A 14,068-nucleotide genomic window follows, 5' to 3' on the forward strand; every position below is an offset into this window, starting at 1 on the left:
TCTGGACCGCTAACATGGCTAATATTAGAAATATAAAAAAAATTGGAAGAAAAACAAAACAAAGATGTCTCTGACAGCTGCAGAGATCAGTCAGTAACTTTATCTCTCTGAGCTCCATCCAGCTGTGGGTTGTACAGACACGGTAGATTCCACATCCTGCTCCTATGTTGGACTGACCAGTTACACAACAAGCAAAGATCACACACACACACACACGGATAGTGCTTCCTCCCCCCTGTAGGGTATATAAGTAGGAGCAGAAGTCTCCTAAGACGGAGCAGCAGCAGCAGACCGACTCCAACCAACAGCAGCTTCTCTCCAACTTCATCTGCGGTGCATCCACTCTGCATTCAGACTTACTTTACAGGTAGGAAGGTTGCATCTGTAATTAAAAGTTCTGCTTTTATTGCACCGTAATTCCTCAGCAGTTTGGTAATGGTGTTTTGTTTATACCTTCCAAATGTGAAGATGCAAATGAATTAGATGATATGGCTGAGAGTCATTTAAAACATGCTGCAGTTGTTGTGTAATCTTTTATGATATTTTGGTGAAACAAACTAAGATTTTGGAAATTCTTAATTATTCAATAATTGATACACTTTTCTATCATCTAAAATTTGCTTCTCTATCATCTGATTAATCCTAATAATCAGGGGTCATTAACTTGTTGAACTTATATATAAAAGAGCAATTTTAAATGTAAAAACTCATCATCTTCTTCCTCAGCTGTTGCAATGCATATTTTCTGTCTCTTAAAAGTATATTATACATGCAGAACTTGGGCTATTTAACTTGAGTTTTTTCTAGGAAAAGTGTGGTCACAGGAGTTTTATAGTGAGCACAAAACCTCCTGAGGCACAAACAGGCTCAGCTCTGCTGGTAAACTGTTTTTTCTCCTGCGTCAGCATTTGCCAAAGTTGTGTTAAACGTGTGTGTGCACATGTGTCACAAGTATCTCAGACATGGAAAAGTTTTAGGTCACAGATACGCAGTGGTGTGAAGAAACTAAATGAGTTTACTCAAACCCCAGACTTGAGTTTTGACTTGAGTTTTTACATTTTATTTGACTCCATACTTATTATATATATATATATATATTTCCTTTTTGCTGCTTTAACGTGAATCTCGTAGGCTATCTAGGACTTACATAATACCCTAAAATCAGCTATTTGCCTATTATTAAATTTAGGACTTAGGAGGTACTATGTGCTGTCACAGTGACGGAAGAAGTACTTCGATTTACTTAAAAGTTGTAGTCTTGCATTCAAAGTACTAATTATTAACATCAAAATGTACTTGAAGTACCAGACGTTGTGCTGCAGAAACATGTCTTAAGTTAAATCTGAGGGGTATTAAGCTGATTAAACTATTTGTATTGATATATTGGAGTTTTTATCTAGTCTTTGCCTTATAATAATATTCATGAGTTTTCCCTCTTTGGACCTCAAACTGTTCTGATAAGTTTAGAGTGAAAATCGCTCCTTGGTGGAAGCGCTAACAGCTCATAGACACCTTAATGTGACGAGTCTTGTAAGGAGTCTCAAGTCAAAGAGATTGGTAACCAGAGGTTCATTAGTAAAAGTTTATCATGTTTTTATGTCAAATATTATTCTGAAAAGTAACTTATAACTATAGCTGTCAAATAAATGTAGTGGGGATGAAGTATAATGTAGAATAACGTAGAAATATCATGTAAAAATGTACTTGAGTGCAGTATTTGAGTAAATTGTTCTTGGTTACTCTTCAGCACTGTCTGTCTGTCTGTCTGTCTGTCTCTCTGTCTCTCTGTCTCTCTGCCCACTTGTCGCTCTGCCAGTCTGCAGAGGGTAAGCTTGCTATCAGTGCCACTGGTGGTTAGGGTGAAAACAGAGCTTTCACTGTGTTAAACGATGACTCACGCAGCCAAACGTCGTCCCAAACCTCTCTCTCTCTCTCCCTCCTCCAGCACACACCCACATTATGCAACAGTGAGTCTCACTCTCTCAGGCAGGTGTTTGTACCACAAACCTGACACACTGTACACCCTGCTAGCATCTTATAAATACAGCGGTTGTGTATTTAATGGTTAAATCCACTTTACCACATACTTACATAATCATTGTGGCTGTAACTTCATGCCTCCCTGACCTGTAGTGGCAGACCGCTCGGGGTCTTGGAAGCAGGTTTTAGGTAGACCCCATGTGGGCTGAAGGGTTGATGTAATTATAGTCCTGTTTCATGTGGATTTAGTGAGTCATTCTGAATACACTGAGGGACTTTGTTTTCATCAATTTGATGTGTTCACACCCAGGGCTAAGTTTGAACCTGCTAGTTGTCAGTTGTGTTTTGTTTTAGTTTATTGTTTCTTCTTTATTGACTCTTTAAGATCATTTCTGGTCAACCATGAATAGAAATAACTTTGGTTTCTACTAATAAAACTCCCCTTATTACATATATTATTACTTGTATTGTAGAAGCACTATTAGTTTCCCACTGCCTCCACTACCATGATGCTTCTATGGCTGCACCTAACAATTATTTTCATTATTGATCATTAATGTGCACTTTTACATTCAACTACTCAATTAGTTGCTTAAAATGGTGATTTGTTTTAAGTAAAGTCTTCAATTCCCATATTTTGTTCAGTAAACGGTCCAAAACCCAAATATATTCAATTTAGTATCTAAAAGACACTAAAAATAACAGCAAATATTCATATTAAACCACAACATTTTGTCCATATCCTGCAAAAAGGTCGGTCAGGTTTAAATGTATTTCTTTTCATACTTCTGTTATTGTTGGTAATAATTTTGATTTTACTTTCTCTACCACTAGTACTACCATCAGTACTATATGAATTATTTTATTTCATGGAGTGGTTGGTCCCAGTCCGACTGCATGCAATATTAGGTAATACATAAAGAATCTCAGTGGATATTTATAGCCTATTATGTGTTTATGTCAAATTCTTAAGTAAATCTGTAATCTGGTTGTTATTTCTTCATAACATTCATAATTACATGGTTTCACCCTAACAAAGACCACAGTAAGACTTTCCATGACCACGAATGACTCAATTATTTGTCTTGTCTTTTAATAAACATGATTAATGCTCTGTGTTAAAACTTTCTCTCTGTGTGACCACAAAAACACACAATATTTGTGAAGTGAAAATAAATCGGCAAACACTAAAAGTGTCGTTCTCAACCAGCATCTTACAGGAAAGGGAGTGGCTGTAAACTCCCCTCCACCCAACCCACAAACCATGCAAACCACTTCCATGTGTGTGCTTCATCCAGGCATGTTGGAAGTTTCATCATTCACAAGTTTGAATATTTTCATGCATTTTGCTTTAACGGCTATTCCAATTTGAAAATCTTTCCCTCTTGAATAAAAAGGGACAAGGACACACACACACACACATGCACAGTTTTTCCATAAAGCAGATGGTTTTGATAACAGCATGCCTACCACGCAGGAATGAATGGAGCATGATGGGAATCCAGCCTTTAGAAACTGCACGGTTGAACAATTAAACGGACATATTTTAAATCTGAAGTCAGAGTTGTGAAGGTTGCTGCAACTTCTACTAAATATTTCTAATATTCAAACTAATGCGAGATATTTGTTTTCCCTCTTGATTTTCCCCTTCCAGTCGACTGATAATCCACCCTGAGCTACCACCACCATGTCTGATCAAGATGCCACCCCGGTTCCCTCTTCTGCCCCACCTGTTCCCACCGGACCCCGTCCCAAGATTACGAACCGTGGACGCTCCTCAGTTCCCATCGCCAGCTCCAACTCGGAAACAACCGACATACCTGAGTTGGAGTACTTTGGTGCACCGGGCCCGAGAGGATTTCCACCTCTGACTGGTGAGAGAACTCACTTATTGAACATCATAAAACAGCTTAGAGGAGTTAATTCAACCTAATATTTCTAGTTTGTTTCAAGCCTTTTGACTTGAAAGTGCTGCTTGAGTGAGCATTAAACTACGTTCTAAAGAAACCTGACTTCCCACCATGCATTGTTTGAGAGTTGAACCCTTCAGAGATCCTTCTTATCAATATCTCTTTAATACAAGTTAAGATAAGTCATGTTTCTCTTTAATGAAAACACGATGGAGGTTATTGAATTCAGTCCCAACCTTCTTCCAATAATAATTTAACTGAAAGCATCTTTGAATGTTGTCTTTGTACTAACATTGGTACAAAGTGTCAAAAGCAGAATCAGTTCTTCAAAAGAAGAAATGGCTCTTAAAAACTGAGAAAATGGAAATAGGAAGCAAATGTCACATTTGTTATGACTAAACAGTTCTCGATTCAATGTAACACATTAAGTGTAACTGCAAGCTTTACTCATTTACACATACTTAGGCAGCCTCAACCAACTTAAAATGTATTGTGTTTGTAACTCATCAACCTGTAGAAAAAGGTCATATTAAAACACATGCAGTCAAATGTGTATGCAGGGGGAAGTCTTCGGTGCAACGGTCATTTTTTAATTACAAGGAATACAATTGCTCATATCTACTCCTCTTGAGATCTTACTTAAATAGAAAGTTATTCGTTTTTTTTTTTTAAATAATTGAAGGGCAGAAGACAGATGTCACAGTGCGTCTTTGTTGGAGAAGATAAAGTCTGTTTCCCGACAGTGACACAGTTTGCGGTAGGTTTTGCAGAACGTCCAGTAAATTACATGAATGGCGTCCAAACAAGATAAATTCTGCTCACTTCCTGCAGCTTGTCGCTACACTTCACCCTGTGTTGTTTTCAGAAAGCTGCACAGTGGGAGATATCTAGATGTGACAGGAATTTATGAATGCAGTGACTGGAATTTATTGTGCGGTACATTAGAGCAGAACAACAAGATGACAGCAAACAGTCACAAATAACTGTAGCCTACATACACCTCACTGAGGTTTTAGATGTTGACACATTTAGACCACCACTGGGCAGTTCTCCAACTCCATTTCACTTTGTTTTCCCACTTTATTTGACTTTTGATTGCAAACACCTGATAGGATTCAATGTCAACTCTCAACCTACTGCTTGGCAAGAAAACAGTGATTTGTTAACGAGGCAGTGGCGTGAGCAGACTCTCTCCAAGGAGAGGGGCAAATATGCACAGGGTAACAGTTTCCTCCTTACTCCCAAAAAGAGTGGCATTTACTAACCACATGAGTGTCTTGGATAACCAGAGCTGTATTTCAGACTCTTATGTTCCCCTGTGAGGCATATAAATGTTTAACAGCACCCCCTGTGGCCTTATTGACAGTTATGTGATAATGCTAAATGCTAAAACAAAAGATCAGTGAATATGCAACAATATTTATTATTATTTATTTATTCAAAGTTTTCTAACATTGTCATTAGCATAAGCTACTGGTCATACCAAACCAAGTAAGGCTGTAGCAGCAAAACCCTTGAGTGTACTGAACGGAGCAATGGTGCGTTTTATTTCGTATTAATTAAACTTTTGATTTGTAAGAGGGAGATTGTGTTATTTCTTCTTTCAAAGGTTATCTCTTTAAAATAAGCTTTAAAAAAAGGGCACTTTAGCATTCAGACCAAATCTAATACAGGGGTGTTTATTCACGCTGCCCCCTCATGTGTTCACTATGAATGACTAATCAATTAGTTATCTGGGTGTTTATTTATATTATACAGTCTGTTTGAAACCATGTGTTGTTTTTATGTACTTATGTTATATACTGTTAGTTGCATAATCACTAAACCATTTGCATCTCCTCTACTTTTACTGGAACTTTTTTTTTAGTTGTTAACAAAAGACCTTATTTACCGTAAACCTTCCTCTTGCAGCAGGAAACATCACTCTTAATCAGGTGTATGGGCACAGACAATCTGAGTGATTTCTAAATATGAAAACCCAGTACTGCAGCCTTTAGTATACACAATTACAGTACAAAGTCAGAACACAAGCAACATCCTGCTCTTTCTTTCTCTCTTTCTTTTTTCTCTGTCCATTCAGAGTTTCTTGACATCTGGGATGTGGACATGATGAGGAAGCCCAATGAAGTCAACAAGATGCAACACCACACCGTGTCGTACAACTCTGACTATCTCGTTGTCCGTCGAGGACAAGAGTTCCAGATCAAGATTACATTCAATCGTCCCTACAAACCTGCTGAAGACAAGTTCGCTGTGGAGTTTACCATCGGTGAGTTTAGTTTTAATGATCTAAAAAGTGATATTTTCCTTCCTGTGGTTGTTAGAAGTTAGTCATATTTTTGTAGAGGCATCAAAAGCTTGTAAGATAAGATAGCACATCAGCAAACTGAAGTAGCTACTTTTTTTTTTATAGAAATATAGCTTTTGGTCTCATAATTATGAGTAACATTGTCTTCATAACAGTTTGTTGATGTTGGCTCCCATAGATAATTTAAAGAAAGAAAAAGAAAAATAACTTTCATTAGGTGTAAGGACTGCTGTCTTTTAGTATTTTCTTACCACCATTTTTAGAGTGTATATTAGTGTGTTTTATTCCCAAGATTGGAACTGCCACTTTATATTGTGAAATGTTCTTGCCAATGACAACTTTGCTTAGTGCCACTTGAGTGGATCGCAACCCATTTTGCTTGTGAGCCATTCAATCAAAGAGGGTTTTCAAAGAGAGTGAGTTTTTTTTGACAGCATAATTTGAACACTTTCATAGGTAATCCAGTAAGCAAGAAAGTAAGAAATAGAAGATCAGAGGGAAAAAAGACACAGATTTGTTTTTCCTCTTTAACCACTGGCTTAGCTAATGCAGAGTTCATTATTGAGGTCAGTATTGCTCTTAAGAACTTGATCCATGCTGTCGGGCTCTACGACGTAGGGTGTTAGAGTGGTCTAACTGTAATAGTTTAATCAATTAATGGTTATCAAAATTATAATTATCAAAAGATAATAGAAAATGACTGACTTTAATTATTATTAAAGTTCTCGGGCACCCACCCCTTAAAAAAGGGAACGATAACAATAATCGATTGATCAGTCTCACAAAAATTACAACTAAACTATTATTCAGAAGTCAGATTAATAATAAATTAATAATTACAACAACCAAACCATTAATAATAGTAGAGTGGTGAGCTTTGGAGTTCTACCAAGTCCTTTAAATTAATTATAAGAGAGCTCCCCCCTGTCTCATTAACTATGTTACCTTTTCTTACAACTTATTTGTTATCTTGTGATTGTACTATGTGTTAAAATCTGCTCCTCCTGTTCAACCCAAGGTTCCAGCCCCCAGTTTAGCAAAGGGCACCTAATATTCCTGTCTTCCTTACCAGCGATGCGTCAGAGTTCCTGGGAGGGCCCAGCCATCACAAACACCTCCGAAAACACGTCACCCTTGGGCATACTACCTGCGGCAAACTGCAATTGTGGGGAAGTACCACTTGTACATCGCTGTAATGACGTCCTCTTCGGCATCCGTAGGACACACTGACAACAGCCGGACTATCTACATTCTTTCAATCCCTGGGCGGCAGTCCGGTTTTCAGCTTCCACGACCATTTTTATTAACATGTTACTGGCCTCTGAGCTCTCTTTTCATGCCCGTTAACATCCATATGACCTGCTGTCTTCCTCAGCTGATGCTGTGTTTCTGGATGATGAGGAACAGAGGCAGGAGTTGTGTGATGACTGAGAATGGGGATCTATTTACCAGGTGCAATACGACGACATCGCCTGAGAGAAACTGGAACTATGGATCAGGATAGTAAGAAACACAAATGGACTTCTTTAAGTCAACCATTTTTTTTTAACTTAAATGTTTTTTTTTCTTAGTTTAGACTATGGAGTTGTCTGGATGCCTGTCTGTACATCCATGGACCCGGTTGACATGCCCATCACCAACAGAGAGACCCCATACAAGGTGACCGAAGAGCCTCTGCTATGGTGAAAATTCTAAAAGCACATGAACAGATACATAAATAGTGGTTTAATGATGCATTCAATACATATCAGAACATTAATTGTAACAATCAATTGGTTGATACAGTGAATGAAATTAAGCTATTTTGGACTCCACTGTTTTCTTTCCCATGAGACTTTCATTTAAAGGACCAGTGTGTGTAATTTAGTCTAATTGGCCCAGCACACGGGCTTACAGTACATGGCACAGTAGCAGTATTACTACCGCACGTTAGGATGGCTTTATGTTATTATAACTTACATCTTCCCTTACTTATATATCTAGGAATTTCAATAATATACTGGTTGTGAAGAGAACATTTTAGGATTATATTGCATCAGAACAATCAAAAACCTGCTCTTTGTTGTGCTTCAGCTGAACTCTCGTGATGATGAAGGTGTGCTGGTGGGGAACTGGAGCGGCGACTACACCTACGGAGTGGCACCCACTTCCTGGACTGGCAGCACAGAAATCCTGCTCAGCTACGCCAGCAGCAGGATGCCCGTCTGCTACGCTCAGTGCTGGGTCTACGCCGCCGTCTTCAACACCTGTGAGTAGACCCCTTCTAAATTTTTCTTGACCTTAGTGGAAAAGGTCATAATGTTATGGAAAAATATGAGAAGGAGAGGTCATAAGGAGATGGGAAAGGGAAAGGCAACGTGTGCAACGTAAATTTGAAAGTGTCTGACAGATAAACAAGGAATTGTGGGATAAAAATACCCAACTTCCTTTTATTCCTAGGCTCAAGGAGATAGGAAAGAAGCTTCTATCTCTTATCCTGGCTGATACTTACACACTTTGGGTCAGTTCATTCTCCTGAAAACCTTCTATCCTGTCTTTGCTTGTCTGTGTAGTCCTGCGCTGTCTGGGCATCCCGGCGCGGGTCGTCACCAACTACTACTCCGCTCATGACAACGATGGAAACCTGAAAACTGACATCATCCTGGATGACAACGGCAGGATCGACCGCAATCGCACCAAAGACTCCATCTGGTAACACCTCTTCCATGACAGCTTACTATAAACCAGAGATCTTGGCATTTTAATGTTCGGTTTGTTTTTTTACCTGCTGGTGGTGTGTCCTGTAGGAATTGTACCATTGATCCTTCAGTTTGTCTAACCAACACTTCTTTATCTTTATGTGGAAAATGCACCAATAAAAGTTATCAGCTGTACAGACTCGAGCAGTTTATGCGGAGAAGAGACAATTTTAACAGACAGGAGTTTTATTAGACTAATTTCTCTAATATTATTTAAAATAATGTTTGTCAGGAACTATCACTGCTGGAATGAGTGCTACATGTCCAGACCAGACCTCCCAACTGGCTTTGGAGGCTGGCAGGTTGTGGATGCAACACCACAGGAGACCAGTGATGGTAAATAATAATATTATGAAATAAGTGCTGGCTTTATAATAACAGGTTGTGGGTTATTTTAGAGTGCTATTAATTGTGAATCAAATTATTTACAGAGAAATGTCACACTACATTTCTTCTTGGGTTGTACTGTATGTATATAAATAAATGAATGGGCCACTGTTTTCTGTTTTTTGAGTAAATCTTTGAGTCAACATTGAATCTCTTCCTCCATTGTCCATAAAGGCATGTACAGATGTGGTCCTGCATCAGTCCAGGCCATCAAACATGGGCAGACATGCTACCCATTTGATGCTGCCTTTGTGTTTGCTGAGGTGAGTCTTTAAACAACATTTTTCAGTATTATTGTCTTATTTTGTCTGTAAAGGCTGAGAAAGTGGTTGTATGCAAGTCTTGTGTCACTCACTTGTTCCTCATTTCTCAAACAGGACAGTATTATTCACACAGTGTTTAATTTTCTCTCTCAGAGCTCTTCTTCAAAACAGTTCAGTTTAGGTCTGCTCGTGATTTTTGACTAATCTCTCTCCCTTCAGGTCAACAGTGATGTGGTGTTTTATTCTCGGAGAAAAGATGGGACTATGGATCCAGTCAAAGTGAACCAGAGTCATGTAGGCCGCATGATTTTGACCAAAGCTCCAGGAGACGTGACCCGCCTCGACATCACAGATCAATACAAGTTTCCTGAAGGTCAGTGACTCCATCCAAAACAAATCACAGTGTCTTAAAAGTGGGCAGAAACTGTTTCTATGCTGCAGCCTTCTGATCAACCATCACAACAGAAATGTTGAAAGTGTGCCTCTGTATCTGACTTCAAATAAACACTAACATGAATATATTTATCCTGGACACAGTGTCATAAAGCTTCAGGTTTACTGTGATGAATTATCTTACACAAGCAGCCTCTAAGTCAGTGTTATGTTAAAATTTTCCAACTGGCTCAGAGTGTGTGTACATGTGCCGCTGAACATAGCAGCAGGTAGACCATTAAATTAGCTAAATAAAATGACAAAACACCCAAAAAATGGACTCGGGAGCTATATTTGTCCAATTGCCCAACCCTACTACCAAGTTCATTCTGGATGATGGCTGAGTGTTGGCACAGTCGGTTGTGTTCTGGCACCGTAGGACCAGCTATGTGTCCCTATGTGGTTGCCAGATTTGGCAAGGTTTTTGGGTTGTGGACTTGGGATCCTTTTGGTCTGGAAAACAGCTCCAGTTGGCATCATTCTGACTTGGTTTAGGCCAGAGCTGGAACATGGAAAAGGACCAAAATACTTGGGCCAATTCTGGTCCCACAAATGTGACATGAATCTGCCAACAAGGATTTAGACAGCTTTAAGTCCAAATATGCAGACTTTGTAAAAAGATAACCAGGAAGGTTAAATACACTAATATATTTCATTCACCCAATCCAGGCAGTAAGGAGGAGCGGACCGTTCTGGAAAAAGCGGAGGAGTACGGCTGTAAACGAGAGAAGTCCAACCCTCCTGAGGCTGATGTGGACCTGGTCCTGCCTACCCTGGAGATCAACATGGGCGATGACTTCGAGCTGAGCCTGGAGTTCATAAACCGCAGCGACCAGCGCCGCGTTGTGGACGCTTACATCAGCGGGAGTGTGGTCTATTACACCGGAGTCACCAGCTCCGAGTTCCTGTTCAGGGATCCCACAGTGACGATTGGCCCCAACAAAAGTGAGCAAGTTAATCCTTTTCTCTTTATCGTAATCAAATAAACCCCCAATGACCAACAAAAATACACTCATATTGATTCACCAACCACAGACAACACCAACTACATTATCAAGACTAACTGTTCATTAGACATAACTACAACTAGTATTAAACACAAGAAAGCACTCAATAAAGTCTGAGAATGTCAATGCAGAGTCAATTTTTGTGTTTTCCAGGTGTGAAGGAGGTGGTGGAGATCGAATCAAAGAACTACATGAAGCGTCTGGTGGAACAGGCCAACCTCCACTTTATTGTTACCGGGAAGGTCAAGGAGACCGGCCAGATCGTCACCGCCATGAAAGTCGTCACCCTGCACAATCCTAAACTCATCGTAACGGTCTGAAATTCTGCTTGATTTTATTCGGGTTATACGTTTTGGTACAGACTTTTCATTATAGAAGATTTAAAAATGTATTTCTATTACTTTCTTTTTACAAAATGACCTTTTCTTCAATCTAAACACACTCAAGCTCTGAGTAAATTGACTTAAAGTCCTTTAATGCCCCAACACCTTTTTGTTGTCGTGTTTTTCTTCACTGATGTCCTTTTGTGTACTATAGGTGTCCGGCGGGGGCAGAGTGAATGAAGAGATGATGGCAACTGTGGAGTTTACAAACCCCTTCAACTTCATCCTGGAGGGCGTCTACATCCGCATGGAAGGACCCGGGATCATGCCAGCCAAGTTCAAATATTACAGGTGAGCTCAGCACAGAAGAAACAGGTGTTTGTGTGAGTGTAATCTTTTACTCATCTAATATTAAAATATATTATATGTTTATGTTTCTGTTAGACCTGTTAAAAATGTTGTTTCTATAAAATTCATACAAAACAAAAAAAGATTTCAGTTCACCAGGATATTCCATCTGTAGATGTTATATTTTATAAAGTTAAGGTGGTACCTTTCTTATAATCACTTAAACCTTCAGCCAAAGTGAAAATCACTTGTTTTCACATAAAAAGCAACATTTTTCAATTATATTACAGCTTTTATTCATTCATATCAGTGTAGCATAAAGCTCTCATGAGGCTGCAGAATTCAAACTCCACTGTGTGGCATTTACACTAAAATATGCATATTTTCATATGGATGGCAGTCATCTTGTATAATGCTCTTGTGTATATATATATAAAATCTCTTGATTATGGGAGAAAAATGTTGTTTAAAATGTTACTATGCAATGCACGTTGCTTTTATAGATATAATAAAAGTATGGATCCTTTGCAGAATGACATTTTGATGTGTTGTTATAATTAAACTTAATTAAGGAAAGAAATGTTATTTTCTATCATTACTTAAAGAAGCTACAATTCACATTTTATAATAACAATGTATCAAAAGATATAGTGAAAACAATGTGAAACGAGGCGCTCGTAGTGATTAAACCTTTAAATAATTATCATCTGAATCTTCCTCTCCACGAAATCCAGTTACCTTATTATGTTACAGCTTCTTGTTTTTGATGTCTTTGACTAATCAGCCCAGTCCTTTTGGTATCTAACTCTAACCCTGCTCATTTCAGTCTGATCCCAAGAGGCTCATCTCTGACCTGGACCGAGTTTTTCACCCCGCAGAGGGCTGGCAGCACCAGGCTGATGGCTACTCTGGACTGTCCTGCTCTCAGTCAGGTCCACGGCCAGGCGGCTCTCACCATCGCGCCCTAAGGATCATGGCAGGATCACTGACGCCCACCGTCACTCAACTTACTTACACTTCAGCTCAAATATAGGCGCATGACATAGTTATGTATCTGTAGGTTTACAACAGTTTAACAGGTGTAGCTTCAGCATTTATCATAACGATGGTGGTAGTTTTAGTTATTAGCAAAGACAGTGCAGATCTTTTAGATATCAAAGAAAACAGTAATTTCTAAAAGTGCTAGTTTAAAAGGAGGCTAATCCACATATTTTGTACCGTATCAAACATTTGACTAATTAATTTTTTATGCTAAAAAGAAAACAATGATATTCTTTTTGTGGCATTTTAAAGGGCACTATGCAGCAGATAAATTTTAAAATAGAATAAAATTAGAGTAAATACAGAACTCTAGAGTGAATATGGAGGGATTTTATACACAGCCTGTTTATTTTAAATCAGAATCAGGTTTATTACCAAGTAAGTTTTCACATACAAGGAATTTGCCTTGGGACATTAGTTGATAAAAACCACAATCAATCGTAGAAAAATATAACTAAAGATAATGGCCACCAGGGGGCAGAATCACATCCAAAACAAGCTGACAGACACACAGTCCTGACATATTATTGTCAGGTACTGTTCATGAAGTCAATAGGGCTAACGTATTAGCAAACATTGCCCCCTTACAAGTCAAACAGACAGAACAACATTATCGACCCACCCAGCTGTCGGCTGGTGACCTGATGTGTGCACTCTCATTTTAATTCAGTTTAAGTCACCACCAACCCCTGAGACAAATATCTGTGCCATTATTTGCTAATTGTTCAATTGTCTTCAGCAGCTAGTTTCTAACTCTGTCTGTTTGCTGCTTGGTAGGTAGTTTAGTGGACTTATCAGAGCTGAAAATGGCTTCCCGCAGCTGCTAGAAACAGGGTTGATAAGGGCAGCGAGACTGAACAAAGCAGTAAGTAAACATCGAGTCAAAGAGAGCTTTAAAACAAAAGTGATAAATCTCTGTGGATATGAGATAGGAGTGACCCATTCAATGCTTTGTTTCATTTCATATACAAATACTCCCACTATGGAAGTACATCTATTAAACTGAAATGTTTCTGCTTTAGAACTGTAAAGAGCTTTTTCCACCTCTTCATATCAATAAATATTAACCAAATAAAAGATTCCCTTTACTGTAGGTGTGTGTTTGTATGAGTCAGTGGTGAAAGTCTAAAAAATTCACAGTGACACCATCAATGATATGACCAATTTTATTTATTCTCAGACTGGTAGTTAACCCAAGATCGCCTCCAGACATGTATTAGGACATGTGCACATAGTATCTTAGAACAGTAATGTGTGTCTGATTTGTGCACATAAAAAAAAAATATATATAATTTACATACAATTTACCTTAAATATGCTCAAAATATTCC

General features: G+C 38.7%; 1 pseudogene; it reads left to right on the top strand.

Annotated features, from left to right (window-relative positions):
* Positions 1 to 267: 267 nt before the first annotated feature.
* Positions 268 to 13,830, top strand: LOC118338503 (annotated as a pseudogene).
* The last annotated feature ends 238 nt before the right edge of the window (positions 13,831 to 14,068 follow it).

The sequence above is a fragment of the Morone saxatilis genome, unplaced genomic scaffold, assembly GCF_004916995.1.
Source record: "Morone saxatilis isolate NCDOM2014 unplaced genomic scaffold, NCSU_SB_2.0 Contig4, whole genome shotgun sequence".
Classification (NCBI taxonomy): Eukaryota; Metazoa; Chordata; class Actinopteri; family Moronidae; genus Morone; species Morone saxatilis.